This window comes from Panthera onca, chromosome C1, assembly GCF_046562875.1.
Source record: "Panthera onca isolate mPanOnc1 chromosome C1, mPanOnc1 haplotype 2, whole genome shotgun sequence".
Classification (NCBI taxonomy): domain Eukaryota; kingdom Metazoa; phylum Chordata; class Mammalia; order Carnivora; family Felidae; genus Panthera; species Panthera onca.
This window is the reverse complement of record NC_138346.1, coordinates 219,515,759-219,528,137: the sequence shown is the minus strand read 5'-3', so window position 1 is coordinate 219,528,137 and position 12,379 is coordinate 219,515,759. Positions and strand designations below refer to the sequence as shown.

General features: G+C 58.3%; 1 long non-coding RNA gene across 1 annotated transcript; it reads right to left on the bottom strand.

Annotated features, from left to right (window-relative positions):
- Positions 1–6,103: 6,103 nt before the first annotated feature.
- Positions 6,104–12,375, bottom strand: LOC145715686 (uncharacterized). The gene is made up of 3 exons (XR_014138129.1): positions 10,549–12,375; positions 8,171–10,149; positions 6,104–8,081 (listed from the first exon to the last, which is right to left on the bottom strand). It is a non-coding gene; the product is annotated as an uncharacterized LOC145715686 (long non-coding RNA).
- Positions 12,376–12,379: the final 4 nt, after the last annotated feature.

The window sequence follows — 12,379 nt, the reverse complement described above, 5'->3', positions numbered from 1 at the left end:
ACCACCGCCAGGGCAGGTACCCTCGTAGTCACATTTCCCAGAAAACCATCTCAGTGAAGGCGCCACCACTCTGGATGTCCCTGCGGTGAGAGTGGTGATCTCCAGGCGGGCTCTCCCCTAAGTGCGTCTCCCCCGAGGCACTTTGGCCCCCGGGCGTGTCCACCTCCAGGCCTGTCTGCCTCCAGCTGCACCTGGGCCCCGAGCCGGCCACCGGGAACTCTTGTATGACGTCTCTTGGTGGCGGAGAAGCCCATCCCATAAGGCCAACCCCAAACACAGCCGTTCCTGAGGGTGGACCTCCCCACTGACTAGCCCTCCCCACCGGCCGGCCCTCCACAGTGGCTATGCCTGCTGTCCTTGCACTGTCCCCAGTCGGGACCTGAGCCTGCCCACCAGGCGACGGCCAGGTGGACCGGGACTGAACAGATGCCTGGGGCTTCAGGGGGGCTCCTCGCCCCTCCTTTACATGCCCCCCACTTCACCCACTCAAGTGCAAGGTTCAGCCCCTAAATTCCGGGGACTCACAGCAGGAAGTCCGCCCGGTGGCCTCTGTCCTTCCACCAGAGCATGGAGTTGAGGTGGAGAGCGTGCCTCGCACACTCAAGGAGCTGCCTCTCTAGCAGAACAGCCCCCACCCTCACCAAGACGACGCACGGCCCTCCCCAGGGGTGTGAGGCAGGAAGAAAACAAGATTTAATGTCAAACAGACGAACTGGGGGGCGATGCTTCCCCCTGGCAGCCGTAGAAGTGTCTGGTCCAGAGTTTCCCCGCAGCCCCTCGGGCCCCCAGGACTCACGGAGGCCCCTGCGCCTGTTCCCTGGTCAGAAATCACCACTTGCACTGGATTTGGGGCTGCAGAGATGGGAAATGTCAGGACTCACCTCTCAATCCCCAAGGCCCAGCCTGAACACTCTCTTGGTGGAAGACGGGTTGCACAAGCGGATGCGTAGATGGGTGGATGGATGGGCTGCGGGTGGATTGTGGGCGGATAGATGGTTGTGGCTAGAGGGATGGCTAGATGAGCGGGTGGGTGGATGGATGGATGGGTTGTGGGTGGATTACGGGTGGATGGATGGATGGATGGACGGACGATTTGCTATAAGGACCCTCACTGCAGGCAAGTTCCCACATGGATTCTGGGAACGGCAGTGCCTCTGAGGGGCCCGAACGGGCTCTGAGGGGAGCAACGGGGAGAGGAGGCCTGGGGTCCCTGCAACGGCAGTGCTGGTAGCCACAAAAGGGAAGAAACAGAAGTTGACCTTGAAACAAGATCCCCGGACCCAAATCTGGGGCATTGAGCCTTTGCCTTCTCTTAATACCATCAAGTGAAGTGTGTTTCCCCAGGGAGGCGTCGGTTGGGGGAAGCGTTTAAACGTTTCCAGGTCATTTTCCCCCCAGATGTGACTGATGAAGTGTCTGCGAGGTCTTGACCCCGATGGTCAGATGTGGGGTTCACCCCAGAGCTCCAGGCGAGGAGGCAGCACGAGAGGCCTGTCTCTGGGGGACACACTTCCGTTCCCGGAGGACAGATCACGCGAATCATGAGTCTGATGAATGGCTGTGCGTCCGAGTTACTCCAGCGACAGAGTGACAGTGTCCAGGGCCCCCCACCGCGGCCCTTCCCGGAGCTCGCCGCCCCGGGGCTCCAGTGCCTCCCGTCCTTGTCCAGCCTGGCAACCTCTCTCCTCGTTCGCCCTGAGGGGAGAGGAAAATCCAAGCCACGAGGGAGCTATCTGATAATAGCCCTGTTGTCGGGGCGCCCGGAGGAAGGGAGAGCGGAGAGGACCAGCCGCTGACAAGCGGACTTTGTCTCTGCAACCCAGCTCCTTGCACAAAAGACGGAGGAAAAGGCAGGGGGTGGGGGGCAAGGATCAACTGGAGAAACATGTGTCAATGAGGAATCTGTTTTCTGGGAAAAGAGATGCTTTTGAAATTGCCCTCAGATTCATCTGGGGCCAAGCGAGCCTGTTGCTTATTTGCAGAGAAGCTATTTTGAGAATCGTTAACCTTCTTTCTCGCGGCAGCAAATGTCTTCCCCAAACCGAGATGTGTCCTCATTTGGGGCAAAATGGCCCGACGCAAGGTGGCTTTCGTGGGGTCCGAGGAGCCGGGCGGGGTTCTGGCCGGGGTTCTGGCCGGGCGGGGTTCTGGTTCCCACCCTTCTGGTGGGGGTTCTGGTGGGATCCTTGCAGTCACCAGCCAGGATCGCAGTCTCTGTGAAGGTAAAGGCACCTGTGCTCACCGTGGCCGGCAACGTCTTCCACGCGGCTTATTCTGGATTCAGGAAAGGGAAGCCAGAGTCAGCTCCAGGGTCCAGGGCGGAAGAGGATAGTATTCTAAGGTTACAAGAAGGGGGACGTGGGCACCAGCTGAGACCCCGCGGGGGGGGGGGGGGCTGGGGTCGCCCAAAACCCTAAAGGACAGAGTTGCCTCTTCTGTCCTGGGACCTGGCTTGTGGCCCTCCGATTCCTGAGCCCATCAGGAGGTTCCGGGAAGCCGTAAAGCCTGTAGAGAGCAAGAGCCTGCTTCTAGAACACAGCGAGTGAGCTGAGAAACCAGCATCTGCACAAAGATCTGTATGCCGACGTCCACAGTGGCTTTATCTGTAATCGCCCCAGACCGGAAGGAACCCGAGTGTCCATCCACTGGTCAGTGAAAGCACAAGCCGTGGGCGTGACGGAAGGCCGCCCGTCAGAGGACAGAGGACGTTACTCAGAGCTCCGTGCAGCAGGGGGTCCGCCACCAGCACCGGACTTGGCCGAGACTCGCAGGCAGGCAGGGGCCTGGGGAGCCTCCCGGTGGAAAAAGGGAAAGTTCCAGATAAGCCCAGATGGCACCAGGGAGGCGAGGCACTGGCCAGAAGCAGGCACCCCACGTGATTGGTTGGGGGCGCACGCGGCTTCCTCTGGCTGCTCCAGAGTCGGAGGTGGGGACAAAACTTAGGGAGGCCGCCGGTGACGGATCGAGTCCTGGCCCCTTTGGGCCCATTGTTCCAGGGGTTCCTGTTTGACTTTCTGGGTTTTTCTCTCACACTGTGGGTCAGAGGTCAGACTCCTGTCTTTATGTACAATCTGGCTGTTGTCAGTACATTCGGTCTCTGAAAATACACGGACACACGGCATTCTAGAAAAGGCAGAGCTGTAGGGACAGGGAGGGGGCTGGAGGTGGGAAGAGAGGCGGGGAGGCTGTCCGGGGCGTGAGTGTGGTTACACACCTACGCACTTGTGTCAGACTCAACCAACAGTACATTCCGAGGGGCCGTCTAGTTACAGGTGCCTTGTACCTCAACCTGATTTTTGTGAAAACTGTGCCCCGCCCACTCCCTCTTTGAGGCACGAGTCCATCATGAAGCTTGAGGTCCCTAGAGGGACTTCGCACCTTCCACCCAGGCTGGCAAGGGAGGGGCCCCACCTGTCCAGCCTGCCCTGCGAGGGGCCCTTCCCCTACAGCACCCAGCCTGGGTCTCGGGGGCCCAGCTCGGGGGGCTCCCAGCCTTGCTTTACCACAGGCATTTGGGTGTGCCCACCCTTCACCCCTCGGCCACCCAAGTCCCGCCTGGACCACCCAGTGCAGACCTTGTAGGCACAGACTTCCAGCTGAAACCGCCTGCACAGCTTAAAAATGCCAGGAGCGTTTCTGCGGACTGTTTATGGCAGGTTATGCGAGCAGGAAGCGGATAGGAACATGTACGAGGTGAATAAATACCCAACTCAGAGAAGGCTGGGTTTTAAATGTTTATTTATTTATTTGGAGCGAGCGTGCGTGCACGTGCAGAGCAGGGGAGGGGCAGAGAGAGGGGGAGAGGGAATCCCAGCAGGCTCTACACGGTCGGCGCAGAGCCCGACGCGGGGCTCGACACCACGAACCGTGAGATCATGACCTGAGCTGAAATCAGACGCTTAACCGACCGAGCCACCCAGGCGCCCTGGGAGTGGTTTTCCCTGGGAAGCTGGAGAGACAGAGGGGGGAGCGGGGGAAAGGCTGGGGAGGGGCTCCAATCTTCTCCGCGATGACTTGTAGACACTTAGGGGGTCGTTTAAAGAGAGAGAAACAGTTCTTCCTTTCCAAAATGTATGCTTTTTCTTGCCCCACCGCCCTGGCAAGGACCAACAGGGAACAGAAGTGGACAGGGTGGACCTCTCTGGCACCAGAGCCGAAGGGGACCACTGCCCACTCCTCACCGCTGGGCACCATGCCAGCTGTAGGTGCCTGTGCCCGGACGGGGAAGTTCCCTTCTGTCCCTACATTGCCACGATTTTTATCGTTGGTAAGTCCCGGGTCGGGTCAAGTGCTTTATCTTTAGTTTATTACGACGTTATACCATTTTACATAAAATATATGAACCTTGCAAAAGTATAATTCTATTCTCTGCCTCAGTATATCTTACTTCTACACGTGTCAGAAACTCCACGTATGGGCCGTCATCACTCTTGCTTTAAATACTCTACTTTCGGGGCACCTGGGTGGCTCAGTTGAGCGTCCGACTTCGACTCAGGTCATGATCTCAAGGTTCGTGACTCGGAGCCCCGTGTCGGGTTCTGTGCCGACAGCTCGGAGCCTGGAGAACGCTTCGGATTCTGTGTCTCCCTCAATCTCTCTCTGCCCCTCCACCACTCCCGTTCTGTCTCTGTCTCTCTCAAAAATAAATATTAAAAATTTTTAAATTTATTTTTGAGAGAGACAGAGTGTGAAATTTATAAAAATTTATAAAAAATTTATAAATTTTTATAATGAAATTTATTAAAAAATTAATAAAAATATTTTTTAAAGATAGTCTACTATCTTGTAAAGAACTTTTTAAAACATCCAGGAAAAAAATCTCACGTGTTTTCACGAGTTTACAGTTCCCAAGGGGCTTCTATTCCTTTGTGCACACCGGAACGTACCTCTCTCATCATTTCCTTTTGCCCCAAAAAACCTCCTTTGACATTCTTGTGGTGCCAGGTCTCTTATCCTTTGTCTTAAAATGTACTGACCTCACTTTCAGTTTTGAAGGACACTTTCACCAGAAACGGACATCTTGGTCGTAGACGGTTTTAACACGCCGGGGACGGGGCTCCGTTCCCCAGGCTCACGGGGTTTCCAGTGACGACTCAGCCGTGATTCGTGTCTTGATTCTCTTAAGGCGTCAAGGCTTTCTCTCCATCGTGGTTCCTAGTCATTTGATTATGAGGTGCCAGGTGCCACGGTGGGGCTTTCTTTGTACTCCTGAGGCTCTCAGATCTGTGGGCTTGAGGATTTTCTCACACTTGGAACATTTTTGGCCATGACTTTGTCACACAGACATTCTCGCCCCTCACCCCTTTGGGGCCTCCGACTCTACGTATTATTGTTAGACTGCTTGACATCAGCCCAGATCAGCAAGCCTCTGCCTACTTTTTCCAGGTTTTGCTCTCTCTGCGTTCATTTCGGGGAACTCGTATCAGCCGAGGTTCAAGTTCACGAATCTTCTTCCGTAGCATCTTATCTGCTGCGACTGTTTCTTTTACTTTTATATATTGTCTATTTTTGTTCTTAGAATTTGCATTTGACTATTATTCTTTCTCTTTTGATTACACTCACCACACATTCTTTTTTTGATTTTGTGCACAGATTCCTTTTAATCCTTTTGGGCAAAGATTCCTTAAATCACCAGGTGCCAGAGCTTGTAAATGCTAAGCTGTTGAGATCCTAGGTTTTGTTGGCGTTCTTTTTAAGGATGTTGAGTTTTGTGCCAACAGGGCGTTAAGTGATGACAGAGACCTGCCTGGTCTTTTCAAGGCTTACTGCACAGCTCATCGGCTCAGGCATACAGCAGCCTTCACACCTGAAGGCTAAGCTCACACCTGAAATACGGCCCTTGGTCCCCATCAAATGCCCCGCAGCCACGAGGCCTCTTCATTCTGGGTGACTGGCATTTAAAGCCCCCAGGCCCTGCGTGGACACTGAGAGCTGTTGGTCCTGGTAACTGCTCTGTGCCTGGCTTCCTGGGACCTCCCTCTGCGTGGGCACAGAGTGGCATTTCTGGAGGCTTCCTGGAGCTCTGTCTCTGAACCTCTGCCAGAGGTCCCCGCCCCCTCCCCCACCTCCCTGAACCCCACGTCTGTCCCCCCAGCTGGGTCAGACCACCGCGTTCTGCCTCTTGGAAGAAAGCCGTGCATCTGTGGGGCTCTCCCGACTCGCTTCTTCCTCCCAGGAACCATTTCCCCCGCCTTCCTGTCGTTTCTGTTCAGTTTTCTAGTTGGTGATTGTGGGAGCTGCTTTCACTGTAAGTGAAATCCTTACTATGTCTGAAACTCTCAACTGGAGGCCATACACACGTTTTTTAAAAAATTCCCTACTTCTTTGGAAACCTGAAAGAGTCCGTGATCACTACACAGGGGCCCGGGCTCTGCGGTCAGACAGACTCATCCTGACTGGGGCCACTCACTAGCCAGGTGACAACGGGCAAAGCGTCACCTCTCAGTTACGTGGCGTAAGAACTTAATAAAAGGATGCAAACAGTAGGCGCTTAACGGCAAGTAATGACCGTTTGCCCTTTGGGGGGCAAGGGCGAGTGGCCTTCTGCTGAGCTGAGCCTTCTGCTCGGCAGGGCTCCCCCGGTGGGCCAGACAGGCAGCCAGGCCCCGCTTGGCAATCGGGCTCCTGTGCCGCCCCCGCCCCCCTCTGGGGACCCCACCCGGCCCGGGCCTCCACTCACCCAGCACAGAGGAGCCTCTGTCCTCAGGCCCACTCACGGCCGCAGCGTCCTCCGAGATCAGCGAGGCCTTTCCCAGCTGCCCGCCGACTGGACGCGGGGCCCCGCAGCGAGGGGTCGGTCAGCCCGGTGCCCGGGCCCAGAGAATAAAGGACACGGTTGTGCCCCTTCCCTCCCCCCGGCACATTCCCAGGAAGGGAGGGGGACAGGCCACGGGCACTGGGCGCTCGGCCCTGAAAGGGGACGTAGACACGCCCCGCGGCCTTGCTTGTCCTCGGCCCCGGCACCAGACACCCGGATGGTCAGGCCGAAAGGCCTCCTGGGGGGCCGCTGGCCCCAGGGCATCATCTCTCCGGGCTGCAGCCCCAACGGCCCCTGGAAGTCTCAAAGCAAGACGTCCAGGGGCACCGGGTGCCCTCAGGCCACGGGAAAGGGGTCCTGCAGACTTGAGCATCGACTTCCCTAGAGGGAAACCCGGGCAGTCACGGGGTTGGGGGTGCACATCCTCCCCCGCTGGGGACGCTGCACGGGGAAGGCCCCTCGTTCCTGAGCTCCAGGCTGACCCACACGTTACCTTCCAAAGGCACACACACCGATGTGCAGCTCCAGGCCTGGGACCCTGGCTGTAGGAGCTGAGGCGGCCTGTGGCCTCCTGCGATGGCCCAGAGATGGGACAGTGGCATCACCTCCAAGGCTTTCATGGGAAAGGCGGGAACCAGGGCCACATGGCAGCTGCCTTTCAATTCTCAAGGCTAAAAAACCCTCGGGCCAGTAGGGAGTCTGGGGTGTGCGGGGTGAGCTCCGGCTGACTGCCCCAGCCCCTTCCAGGCCCTTCCAGCTCCTTCTAACCCCTTCTAGGCCCTTCCAGGCCCTTCTGGCCCCTTCTGGGCCCTTCCAGCCCCTTCCAGCCCCTTCCAGCCCCTTCCAAGCCCTTCCAGGCCCGCCACACGAAGGCCCGTGAAACCCGGGCCGACCGGCCACCATTCTGCAGATCAGCCCGCTCCCACCCCCACAAGCGGGCGTCCAAGGCCCAGAGGGACACCGGGAAACAGATGAGCAAAGCAGAGGACTCACCGGAGGGCAGAGGAGACAGGGAGACAGCTGCCTGAATCTGCTCCCTGGGCTGCTCTAAGCCACAGAAGCGGGTCCTGTCACGTCTGGAGGCTGGAGGTCTGAACGCCTGCCCTCCGGGGGCTCCAGGGCAGGGTCCTTCTCGTCTCTTCCAGCCTCTGGTGCTGCCAGCCATCCTCGTGTCCCTCGGCCTGTGACCACGTCACTCCAGCCCTTGCCTCTGTCGTCCCTTGGCCTTCTCTATTCTGTGTCTAAATGTCCCCCTTTGTATGAGGACACTGAGCACTGGATTTAGGGCCCGGCCTGTTCTACTCTGACGTTGTCTTACTTACATCTGCAAAATCGTATTTCCAAATAAGGGCACATCACAGATACTGGGATTAGGATTTTAACGTATTTTGGGAGGGACTCAAGTCAACCCACCTCAAGGAACCGGGAGTAATGAGTTTGGTGAGGAGCGCCTTCCTTCCTCTGTGGGGTGGTGAGCAAAGGCCTGGTTGAGAAGGTGTGCTTGAGGCAAAGGTGTGCACGATCGGGGGACGGCTCCGTGAAGACTGCCGAGGAAGAGGATCCCAGGCAGAAACCGTGGCATGTGCAAAGGCCCTGAGCTTCGGGGAGCAAACACTGGGGTCCTTATTTTTGACGTTGGGGGGCCCTGCAGAGGGCCTCGTGGGGTTTCATGAGATAAGCAGCCTTCATCTGTCAGCCAGGGGCGGGGCCAGCCCGGAGGCCCGAAACGGGGAAGAAGGGCCACTGTGTCCCCGACCACTGTGTCCCCTGGCCCCCGGCACTCGTGATCTCAGCCACAGGGCGCAGAGAGTTGCAGAGACTCACCCCTGCGGGCAGCCCTGGGGTCCTTCTCCCCCCATTTATGACCCCGGAGCCGCTCCCTTCCAGGCCCCACCTGAGAACAAGGTCTACACTACTTAGACGATCATCATTAACCCCCAGCTTGCGACTGAGACAGCAGGGGCCTGGGGAAGGCAAGCCACTCGCTCCGGGTCACCTGGCCCCAACCACACACTGAGCCAGCTGGAGACAAGGAGATGCCCCCCAGAGCCCCCCAGTTTGGGGACAGAGCCAGATTCGGGGTGCTGGTGGGGCCAAGTAGGTACTGGGCAGGAAGGGCTGGGGTGGGGATTAACTCTGCAATGACCAAGCAGAGTTCTGAAGATGGATTTTATAGGAAAGCACTGAGTGGGGGTCAGGCACCCGCGGGCCCTCGTCTCCCAGGGGACCAAGGCCCAAGGACCACCAGCTCCCCTTCCTACAGGCTGGGCCTGTGGGTGCAGTACCCAAGATGGCCTCTGGAGAGCAGCAGCGCCCCACCTTTCCCAGGGCGCTGCCCAGAAACTGTCCACCCACATGGGTCAGCCATCGGCACCCCCTACCCAAAACACACACCGATAGCACTGACGGCCCCATAGGGCACCTTCCCGTGGCCAACCTGGGTCCCACAGGTGGCACCTACACCCCGTGGCAGGGGACGGGAGCCCCGACGCCGGGCAAGCATCTGGCCGGCCACAGGTGTGCTGGGCGGGACCCTTCAAACCACGACACCCAAGAAAATGCCAAGTCGGCCCTGTGAGGCTGTGGCACCCCCTCACCCAGCCCTGGAGAGGGAGCTGCCAGGGGAGGGCGGGCCTATGCCCCCAGGCTAGACTGTGCCCTGCGGGCTGACACGCCCCTGCACCTTGCCCACCGCACCAAGGCCTGGGGTCAGCACAGGCACGAAGGTGGTCTGAAAATTCACCCAAATGCACGTCCCAGTGCGTTCAAATGGAAATTTAGCAATGGGCCTTTCCGGAAAAGGGAACCTGGAGACAGGTCAGAAGGAGGCTGGCACTCGCCATCTCTGGGGCTGAGTCCTGGGACCTCAGATCACATCAGTGAGTCACCAGGCACTGGCTGAGCCCCTGCTGCATATAGGGCCTCGGGCTCTGTGCTGTGGGATGGATACATGTAAGGGCTGCAGCACGAAGAGGCTGTATTAACAGAGGTATCATATCCAGAAGAGAGGAGGTGAGTCTTTCCCCGTTTTCTTATACTGGCGTGGTACCGGGTTCTGTTCCGAAGACCACATTTTGCGAAGGATTTTGGCACATTTTGAAGTGTCTTGGGGAACACGCCAGGATGATGAAAAATCTGGATACCACGTCACGCCAGGAACGTCTAAAAAATGTGATGAAGGCAGACAATGCAACGATCTGTATTGGGAGGGGGTGAGCTCCCCCCCCCGAAAGCATTCCAGAGGCAAGACATCAGCTTCCTTGGTCTGGGTTGGGGCTCAGGGTGTCTGCTTCAGCCGTCCTCCCTGCCCTCTCCTCTGCTGCCTGAGGGGTCTTTCCATCAGATCTGATCATTTCGGCCCGTTGCTCCCACCCGAGCGGCTCCTTGCTGCCCTGAGGAGAAACAATAGACCGCACGCCCAGTTGGCAAAGGCCACGCCAGTCTCCCCCATCCTACCCCCATCCTGCTCCTTCTACCCCAGCCCCACGGCCCTTCAGGCTGTCATTCGGACCGCACGCCCTCCCACCTCAGAGCCTCCGCACGTGCTGCGACCCTGCCTGACACTCCTCCGTCCCCTTTCATCCAGCTAACTCCGGCTCATCCGCCGGGTCTCAGGTCTCCTAGCCCTTTTCAGGGGCAGTACGGCGGTGCTGACACACCCCCCCCCCCGCCTCCCCCCTGCACAAGGCGCAGTCAGGACCTTCAGGACAGAGACCAAATCCGATTTGCTCAGAGCTGTATCTCCGATGCTGAGCCCAACGGTCAGCACACAGTAGGCGCTCAATAAATACCTCCAAGCGAAAGGAGAAGGAAAGCAGGAAGGAGAAGGCGTCTTGCTACAGATGAACCCTGGGCTGGCCCCAGATGAAGGGCTGTGACATCAGGAAGAAGGGAGGTGGCACGGTCAGGGCTCACCAGGACGTGCTGCCATAACGAACACGCCCCTCGCGCCTGGGGCTTCCAAGGGCGCCGCGGCGGTCCTCCACGAGCCTTCTCTTTCTGGGACACCAGCTGCAGGAGGAACAGAGCAGGGACGAGAGGCAGACCCCGTGACTAGGCACAAACACACAATGGCTCCTGAGGTTTCGGCAGGCGGCCTGTCACCGGCTCAGTGGGGCAAGAGGATGTCTCTCCCACGGAGAGGGCTCCAGCTCTCCTGAGCAGGGCTGGGCCTCCCGCAGGATGGGGAGCCTGGGAAAGAGTCACGCGGGCTTTCCCCCTGGAAAGGTGCGGGGAGGGGGGCTGCACAGGCAGAGTGCGAACAAGAGGGGTGGGCTTCACGGGGAAGTGGAGGCCGCTGCCCCTGCTGGATGGGCACGGGCGGTTCCCGAGCAGGGGCGAACAGGGAGCACTCTGCCGTTGCCACACCCTGGGTTGGTGTGGGGCTGGGGGTTGGGGAGGCTGGGTGACAAAGGACATTCTGCCCCGGCCTGGCGGAACGACAGGTCACCTCTCCCAGCCCCTGGCGCCTCCGGCAGGACTAAAGATCCTGATTCCTGAAATTAGCCTCTGTGGCAGCCTCCGCCCGGGGGACCCACTGTGGACAAGACCCGGAAAGGCCAGGCTTGCCGGCTGGGCTTGACTTTGCACAGGCTAGCAAGCGCCTTCCTTCCCAAGCCTCGGTGGCCCTACCTGTAAAATGGGGGTGATGAAAACCACTGGTGTGGGAAACAAAGGCAAAAGAAATACAGAAAAGGTTAAAGTCCCTTTGCAGCCCACTGACAAGTACCTGAGACAGGCAGAGCGACCTTTCCCGAGGAGCTCAGCTGCCTCGATGTCAATGTGCTAAAGGCAAAGGGCAACCTTGGCTTGACATTAGCCTGACCTCCAGGATCCTGTAAAAATCCCTTCCTTTATCCCCCCAAGATACATGTTGGCCACCAGCCTCCAAGCACGTGGCCCACTGACAGACATCTAAAGGGTCTCATGACTAAGGTTTTACTAGACAGGAGTAAATGGCCTTATCCTAACAGCAGCTGGCCCCTCAAGGTCGTGGACACCTTGCTTCCAAAGTCCTTAGAGGCTTTCCCAGTCCCTAACCCCCGCCCAACCTGAAAGTATGTAACCAGTCACTTCTCACAGCCCCAGGACAGCTCTTTCTGCCCACGGCTCCTGTCCCCGTGTTTTAATAACACTGCCTGTTTTTGCACCAAAAACATCGAAAGAATTTTTTTTCTTTTAAGTTTTTGAAACTGTTATTTAAGTAATCCTTACACCCAACCCGGGGCTCGGACTCACCACCCCAGGGTCACACGCTCTCCCCGCTGGGCCAGCCAAGCACCTCGCAAGTATTCCTTCTCGACCATGGGCTCCCGGACCCCAACGTCTCACATCAACAACCGCGAAGAGTGTTTTGTGCGGTGCTGGGCCGCCCTCCGGCCGCACTTTTGAAAGAATCCAGAAGGTGGCGCCTTTCCTGCCTTGAGAAGATCAGGTTCCCCTCTGCGCCGGTCGGCTTCCAGGAGGGCTTCCTGGAGGAGGAGGCAGGCTAGCCAGGCCGGGAAGGAAGGCGGGAGCCCGCTCAGGGTCACTGCCCGGCCACGCACGCCCCAAGCCCGCGGGCGACGCCGGCCCGGCCGCAGCGGGCGGGGTGGGCGGTCCGGGGGCGGACACCTGCGGCCC